Here is a 9,032-nt window from a genome sequence, read left to right on the forward strand (position 1 = left end):
AAAAAAACAGGTAGCCCATCTGAATTAGGACATTTAGGCTATCCATCTAATAGTAGCCTACCAAAATCTTATTAACAGTAGAAGTTAAATCTTACTGTAGTCTTCAAATCTGGGTACTGTCTTACGTTTTAAAATCACAAAGGGAGTTTGGTCCCATCAGGCTAACTTGACACGTCACGACTCATGCAGCTGTAAGGTTTTCTTTTTCTTTTGTTTTTACTCGCGATCTTTACAACACGCATTACAGTACGTATTTCATGGCACACTCGTTTTATGCGTATTTGGCGCCACCTATTGTTGTGGGTGTATTATTGACATGTCAAAGTCTAGACCCTGAATATAAGACGACCGCGTTTTTTCAGATGTATTTCCAAGAAAAAAAACATCGTCTTATATTCGGGTCAATACGGTATGTTTTGGGTCATATTTATGCAGAAATAGGCAATTCTAAAGGGTTCACAAACTTTCAAGCAGCATTGTATACACACACATATATATATATATATATATATTTTGGATACTTTCCCCACCCTCTGTTTGAAATTGCTGTCAAGTATTGATGCATTTGATTATAACTGTGATGGGTTGAATGTTCAGTCAGATTTAAGGAATATATCCTTTTTAATCTGTTGACGTTCTGGGACTCTGTTATAGAATAGTGCTTAAAACTACTTAAAGCTGTCCTCCCAGACGGATCAGGTCTGTTATCTTACTGAAAGGAAATTGGCAGATTTGAAAGCACACACATATATTCAGATGAGAGGAATGACACATTGTTTGGTCACTGAGGATTTAGATTTAGAGAGATAATTAAGATGTTTCATTCAGATTATTAAAATCACTCTTTAGTGAGGATGTGCCTTCAAAAGGACTCAAAAGAAAATAATTTAATTCCACAAACATGGACTGTTTTCACCTCCGATATGAGGAAATGAATAAGAGGAAAGGGGTCAAAGGCATATGGAGATATTAATTCTGCACAGATGTGTGCAGGGTCACGAAGGGGCGCTATGTTTTATTATAACTCCCCTGGATTATGATGGAACGGCGGAAGCCGCTGTACCAGAGGACTTCAGTCCACACCGGTTCCAGATAATTGATTCCAATCTGAGATTTATGTTTCAGCGAATGTCCGGAAAAATGAGTTTGTGATGTTCGCGGAAATGATGTCTAGCCTTCAGATCAGTGTCAGAGGTAGATATCCTTCATCCCATCCTGGATGAGCTCAGACCTCGTCGTTGTCGCAAAATACTGCATCCCAGCCCATGGACACAGGCTGATGAGTTTTTCCCTGTGGATCGCTGCCAGTGGAAGCTGCCAACAACACTCATCTCCACAGGCTGGCTGGACCTTAAAGGCCTTGCATCAGGCAAAAGAACAGCATCTGGGGAATTTTCTGCCTAGAGGAGGATGGGGGTGGCAGGTTGTTGAGATTTATGATTGAAGGGGGCTATGATGAGAGGGCATGGATTTGATAGGTGATATAATTGTTCTGCCACTCAGGATCAGTAGACAACATGCTCGTATGTTCTTCATGAGCAGTGTGGGTTACTGACAGATACAGACTGCTCGCGCCTGATAATACAGTGGACTGACTGATCCAGTCAATCTGACATGTTTCACATGTGGTGGTGGTTAAAGAGGTTTTGTAGTTTTGCACAATGATTTTTTTTTCTCTATCGTTTCTTTTCTATCTTATGACACTAATTTTTCCCAAGGGTGGTGTGGCAGAGTGGATGAAGCTTAGAATGTGTAATCAAATGGTGGATGGTTCGATTCCCACAAGTAGTAAGCCATAAGCTTTCACAGTTTTGCCCTTGAGCAAAACATTTAACCTCAAGCTGCTTGAAGGGAAATTATTCCAGCTGCTACCTTTTTAGAGTTACCTACATGTTTAAAATTCACTGCAATGATGCTAGGATGTCCTAGGGTGTGGAGATTTTATACACACAAATGCAGGTAAATTGTCTTCTTTTATGTTTCAAAGAACGTTTGTGAAAATAAAATGTCAAAATATTGGTGAAATAATGTTCTATCGCCATTCAGCATAACAGATATGTAAAAATTAAACAATATATAAAAGAAAAAGTAATCATACTGAATTGTATTATTTTTTAAATGATTAAAAACTTCTTGCTGACAAATGGGTAAAACCTAGTGGTTTGAATGATAGTGGCGAAGATTGGTAAAAGTTTTAAAATTCCAATTGTTTTTTGCAGGGAAGCATTGTGATTCTTTTGTGAGTCTTTTAATCTAATGATTCTGGTTCTAAATATGCATGACAAGATTTTTTGTTATCTGAATTACACTGAATTTATTACACTGAATGATGTTTTAGTGGGTGTCTTCTGTAAATAATGGTAAAAATGTATGATAGTCATTATTTTTTGCTTGGGTGGGGGGGGGATGTACAGGAAAAAAGTAAAGCTTTATTAAACTTATATTGTTTTGATGCTTGACAACCTCATTTTGTATTTGAATATGAAAAATATATATATTATGTATTTTAGTTTTTTATATTTCATATAGCAAATAAAAAATAAGAATATTTTATATTTAAATTTTTCTTACTTTTAAAATTATATATTTCTATATAATTATATATTTTCTACTAAATTAAATTATGCAGAAAGTTGGAAAAAGTATGATCTGCTTACACCTTAGGGGTGGGCCTTCATACTTTCAAAAAATCGTATGTTTTAGTTATATGCAATTTGTAATTTTAAATATTTACAGTACATTTACCTGGTTAGACTCTCAGAAGTATTTTTTGTAAACTGAACTTCATATGTGAACCATTAACATTATGTACAATCAGCAGATCTTTTTTTAATGTATTACCGGTACTACTGTTTTACCCATTTTAACTAAGAATTTTTTTTAAATCTCTTACTCTTTGCAATAGTAAATTAGATGCTGAAAGCTGTAAATGTTGACTAATATCACTGTCCTCTTGAAATGCATCTCTAGAACTCCCTGTTCGACATTGGGCAGGAGGCCCAGTGGTGTTAATGTAGATCTAGCCCTTGGTTCTGACCCACATTAACCCACCCGCATAGGTTCAGACAGGATGGTGTGCTGAGAAAGCAAAATCTCCTTTCTCGTTCTTACTGAAACACTGAAAGAATCAAAGCTTCGCTCCACAAGCGTTTGCACAGCAGTTAGCCACCTGTTTCTAATGTCTCTCTATTATATGTACTTTCGCGATGAATTGTGCTTTGAGGAATGCTGGCAAGACACCAGAGCATATTTATCCCTCTCAATTTTCCTCCATATTATTCCTCCCTCCCCAGCTGTTTACAGATCCAAGGAACATGCATGCAGTATTAAGGATTTTCGCCATGCTTTCTTGCAGCTTTTTCTGGAAGCAGATATTAACTTATGCCAATCATACCGGCTCATGGTCTCATGCCTTTGCCATTTGGCTCTAGAGGTCTGTCACCCAAGCCAAGCTTTTAGGCAGCATTCTGATCAGTTTTTCATGTTAAACGTCCAGTTTGTAATCTATTAAAATATGTTTTTATTTAAATATGAAATTATATAGATGTACATATAATTTTAAATGATTTTAATTAATTGTTTAAATATTATAATGTAATGTTTTTGAGCAAAAACCTCAAAGTCAGTTTTGAACTTCCAAAAAAAATGATAATCAGTGATCATTATTGTAGATAAAAACCAACCCTTTTATCATTATATGACTACTTTTTTTGTCGTCAATCTCATATGACTTTTTTTCTCTCGTGAGCACAAAAGGACTTATTATCATAAAGCTGATTATTTCCATATAATTAAAATGCATGGTGATGACTGACTGTCAACTTCAGTTACAATTTTGCTTGGGTTATTAAACATATATAGTTATAAACATTAAAATATTATAATAGAACAATAGATTATCTAAAGAACTACTATCTATTTATTTATTTATTGCACATTTTTTGGCTCATTTCATGATACCTCTGATGAGGTCACAAGGTCTTATTTCTAATAGTGGTTTTGGCTGTAACTTTAATGCAGATGTATGCTTAGCCTGTGTCTGTGTTCTCTAACATGACATCTCTCACTACTGTGTTTTTCTTCTGATTTGATCCTTTATGTCAAGGGCTGTGCTGTTATGATGTAAACACTCTTTGACTGTACAGAGAGCCCTTACATGTCAGGTGAAGGCTATGGTTAGCTTGTCCCTGATGGCCATCCTGCTGTGTGTCAGTGTTTCTGTGTGACAGGACGTTTCCTATGAGAGGTGGGAACAGCTGTGTAGCAGGACTCGGGTAGATGGCTCTTAATAAAACTCCACCAGCATAAATGATGCTTTAGAGAACAGAAGGGGAAAGACTTAAACATAGACAGCAAAGCAGTAAGTGAAGCTAATGAGTTACACTTTGAGATGCAGCGACACATTTTGTTTCTTACTTTTTTAGATCTCTTCATTTCGCTCCGTTTCTTAGCCTTCTCAAAAATTTATTTAAAATAGTGATGCACTGACATTTTGTCAACAGAAAATGCCAGTAATTAGCATTTCTCTGATGGCATGTTTATAACTGTCTGTTTCATATATAAGCTACAACAGTTAAACATGTCAGCAGTGTGGCTGGGTTGACAATATACTTGTAACTTTCTTGTCTCTATCCTTATTTTGATAAACCAAGATATTTGCGTGAACAAAACTGCAATATTCATACATTTTTTATTACAACCACCATTAACCGTTTACTGGGGGCAGTTGTGGCCTTGTCGGACTTGTAACCCGAAGGTCTCACCCTCACCCTGAGTCAGACCCTTGAGCAAGGCACCGAACCCCCAACTGCTTCCCGGGCGCCTCAGCATTGGCTGCCCACTGCTCCGGGTGTGTGTTCACGGTGTGTGTGTGTTCACTGCTGTGTGTGTGCACTTGGATGGGTTAAATGCAGAGCACAAATTCCGAGAATGGGCCACCATACTTGGCCACACGTCACTTCACTTTCACTCTCACTTTATATTTCATCTACAAAAAGGAGTAGAAATTTATTATATCAAGTATACATAAAAATTGCCTGCAATTTAAATGTTTCAATACAGCTAAGTTTTTATTTAAGTGTTAATCAAATAAATGTCAAGTGATTTCGGTGCATCACTAATTCAAAATGAACTTGACAACTAAAGTGATATTAAATATTCACACAATGTAAGGGCACAATATATGTCTTTTTTGTGTCAATCAATATCAGATATTTAATTGTTTCTGCCTGCATTATTTAGGTTATCATTTGGTGCCAATTCTAAGGGCAATATCTCTTAAGGAAAAAGAAAAATTGAGGAGGATCTTGCACACTTTTTCAGCCCAAATGACATGATTGCAAGTTGTAAATAAATTGTTCCAAGAGAGAAAAAACTCAATATTTGCAATTCATTTGCTGGAAATCCAAAAAAAGGATTACACAACAAAATACTAGCAGTCTTCTTTTATTATTTCATGTGCTTAGTGCATTTATAAACCACACACGTTTTAGGTAATGCAGGATCTTTCTCAGTGTTGGAAATATTGCAAATATCTCTTTAAGATCTCTTGTCCGATACATCAGTAAGATCATCTCTATATGGATAGATAATTATCATTGAAAAACCCAAACAAACAAAAATGTGTTTTTGAAACCTGTTTTATTGTTTTGATCAATATTGATTTACATATCAGCTTCCCAAGAAGAATCTTTATGGATGGCCATTGCTCGCTTTCTCTCAGTCTCTCTTGCTTTCTTGGCCCCTTTATCCTACCTCTCAACCTCAAGGCCAACAGGAACATTATAAGAGGGTGTGATGGATGAGACAATAGGAGAATGGAGGGAGAGATGGATATGAGGAGGATCACAAACTCCTCTCACAAAGAACATTGGAGGATGAATCAGGAAAGAAGGGGGAGTGTGATGGACTGCTGATTAGAAAGAAGACTTAATGAGAGGGAATGGCTGGAGATTTGCAAATGTGTTTTTTTTCTACCATTCAAAACCACTAGATGGAGCGTAGCAGAATTGAACATAGCGTAGAACACAGCTTTTTTTTTTTTAAATGTCTCAGCCTGATGTCTATTATGATTGAAAGTGTATTATGCGATTATAGCATACAAATGTTACAGATGATACTCATTCATGATAAGTCTCATTCACTAATAATTGCGTCCAAGTTGTAAGCTTTTTGAGTAAAGTTTTAAACAGTTCATGTTTTACAACGTTCCGAGACATTTAAAACACAGAAGGGTGCAATGCATTGTGTACTTAAAATGCATGTAGACCACTTCATGCTGTTTTCTCGCTGTATTCAACATTCTGCTGGGCAGGAGGACCGTTGATGTTAAAGTAGATCTCGCCCTTGGTTCTGACCCACATTAACCCACCCACATGGGCCTGAAGTAGGAGACGTGCTGAGTAAGTGTAACCTTCTCTCTCCCTCTTAGTTGAAAAAAAAACTTGAGAATAAAACAGTGGCACTCCATAAGAGAGGGAATGTTTGCACAGCAGTTAAGTTAACCACCTTTATACATTGCAGGGGTGTCAACGGCCTGTAGTAGTTTAGTCAGTAGTAGTTCCCGTTTATACACACAGTGTGTGTGTTTATGTGTATACATTGACTGAATTACTGAAGATTGGAGTAATGATGCCCAAAATTCAGCTTTCACATCACAGAAATAAATCACATTTTAAAATGTTTATTTTAAATATTTTAAAATTTAGATTTGATGAATTTTGTCATACTTGTATCTTAAAGTGGCAGAAATTTATTTTAAATATGCATGGCATAGAAACACAATTCATTTTCCACTTTGAAGTTTTCATCGCTCAAGGCAATGATGGCAATAAAATAGCAGTTGTAATAAATAATTAAATTTCTCTATTGTTTCATTAATGTTATATTAATAGGTTTGTAATTTAAAGTAGTCATTTCTATTTTCAACCTAACATTGTGATAATATTCATTTGATGACTTGTTTAAGCTTGTTTTAATAATTTTAACCTTTTTGATTACATACACAATTACACACAGTATGTATATGTAATCTAAAGACCGCTTGTGGATGAAATGACTAAACTCCTTGTGTTTTCCCCCAATTTTTGTTATTAAATCAGCAAAACATTTAAAGGATTTTGTTAGCTCCAGAAAAGCATGCATTGTGTTTTCTCCACTGGTACACCAAGGCATATAAATTGCTGTTTTAGTGCTTGACACCCCGGGTCTAACACATTGTGCATTTAGACCAGTCATTTAAAAATAGCACAGATGAATTGCTTGATCTGTACGTCCCCATTACAATTTTCAAACCTGCATTTTTATATGTATGTGTGTGGTTATAGATTTAACTGTCAAAAGCTATTTCTGTAGTCTATAGTTATTTTTTTCCACAAGCAGAGAGGGTGAGACCCTAAACATTATCTTTTCTCCATGAAGAACTTTCAGTGCTGCTCATTGAAATTGAAATCCCTGCGCTGCGGAGCCCAGGTCTGCTGATCCCTGAATACCGCTCTCATTGTCACATGGGCAGGCAGAGTAGTGCATGCTGGGAAGAAAGGTACAGCGGAGGGGTTAAGAGGCACTTTGAGCCACAAGGCTGCCTGCGTGAAGAGCTCTGAGCTACAATTGAAATACTCACAGCAGGTGCACTCTCCAAACCAAAGGAGAACACAGAGGAAAGGAGAGGGGTAGACGGAGCTTTTAAAACGACATACCACACGATTTGTCATTCCTCCTTCTTTTCTGGCTGGCTTTGATGAAACGCTGGAGGATTTTTAGTTAATTAAACAGGATTAGGTATAACCTAGGGATCAGGCTGTTCAATTATCCTCCTCTCTGTTTTTTTTTTCCTACAACCTCGCTCTTTTGCTCCCACTCGTTCTCTTAGGTGTGTTGGCTTTTAAGTAGAACTAATGATTTGCTGCATTTCATCTTAAAGCCCAGAAGTGCTGCTCTGGACAGCAGGAAGCACACGACATGCACAGGAAGAACAATATCCTATGCGGTAATCAGCTTAACCCTGCACACACACTCCCTAACAATGCTCATTAACTTCAATTAAGTTATCCACGTACAGGGGAGTAACTAATTAAAAGCTGCGATACTGCTAACTTAACTACATTTTTCAGTAGTGCGACAGCAGCAAAACAGTGTAGCTTTTCCAGCACTTTTTCTAACAACTAGCAGTAATTATGTGACGCAAGAAATATGCAATCTGCAGAAGCTTTACTTTCTTCTACTGAACACCAAAGATGATATTTTGAAGAACTGTTTTAGTCAATACAATGTTTCAAAATATCTTTTATGTTCTACAGAAGAAAGAAAGTCAAAATTTGGGATGTTCACCCAGTAGTTCACCCAAAAATGAAAGTTCTGTCATCATTTACTCACCTTCAAGTTGTTCCAAACCTCTATGAGTTTCTTTCTTCTATTGAAATGAACACAAAAGAAGATATTTAGAAGAAACCACAGTTGCTGGTCCCATTGACTTTCATAGTATAAGAAAAAATACTATGATTAGGTAGAGCCTGGTTTCTCCCAAGGTTTTTTCTCCATTCTGTCACCGATGGAGTTTTGGTTCCTTGCCGCTGTCGCCTCTGGCTTGCTTAGTTGGGGACACTTCATTTCCAGCGATACCGTTGACTTGATTGCAAAGATACTATTTAAACTGAGCTGGATGTTGACATCACTGAATTCAATGATGAACTGTCTTTAACTGAAAAATTAGTGTTTACTATTGTCATTTTGCATTATTGACACACTATTTTCCTAATTAATGCTGTTCAGTTGCTTTGACACAATCTGTATTGTTAAAAGCGCTATATAAATAAAGGTGACTTGACTTGACTTGACCATTCTTTAAAATATCTTTTTTTATTTTCAGCAGAAGAAAGAGAATTCTCATTTTTGCGTGAACTATCCCTTTAACAAGAGGTCAAACCAAAATGCAGAAAGTGAACTTGATTTCACAGGCTGAATTTACATTTACATTTACATTTAGTCATTTAGCAGACGCTTTTATCCAAAGCGACTTACAATTGGGGGATACA

The 9,032-nt window shown here is 36.5% G+C and overlaps 1 protein-coding gene across 4 annotated transcripts in view; it reads left to right on the forward strand.

Moving 5' to 3' along the window:
* The window catches only part of LOC107661489 (whirlin-like), a 114,262-nt gene that overhangs the window by 13,732 nt on the left and 91,498 nt on the right, over window positions 1-9,032 (forward strand). The window lies entirely within an intron of this gene.

Source organism: Sinocyclocheilus anshuiensis, unplaced genomic scaffold (genome assembly GCF_001515605.1).
Source record: "Sinocyclocheilus anshuiensis isolate Anshui unplaced genomic scaffold, SAMN03320099.WGS_v1.1 scaffold457, whole genome shotgun sequence".
NCBI lineage: Eukaryota > Metazoa > Chordata > Actinopteri > Cypriniformes > Cyprinidae > Sinocyclocheilus > Sinocyclocheilus anshuiensis.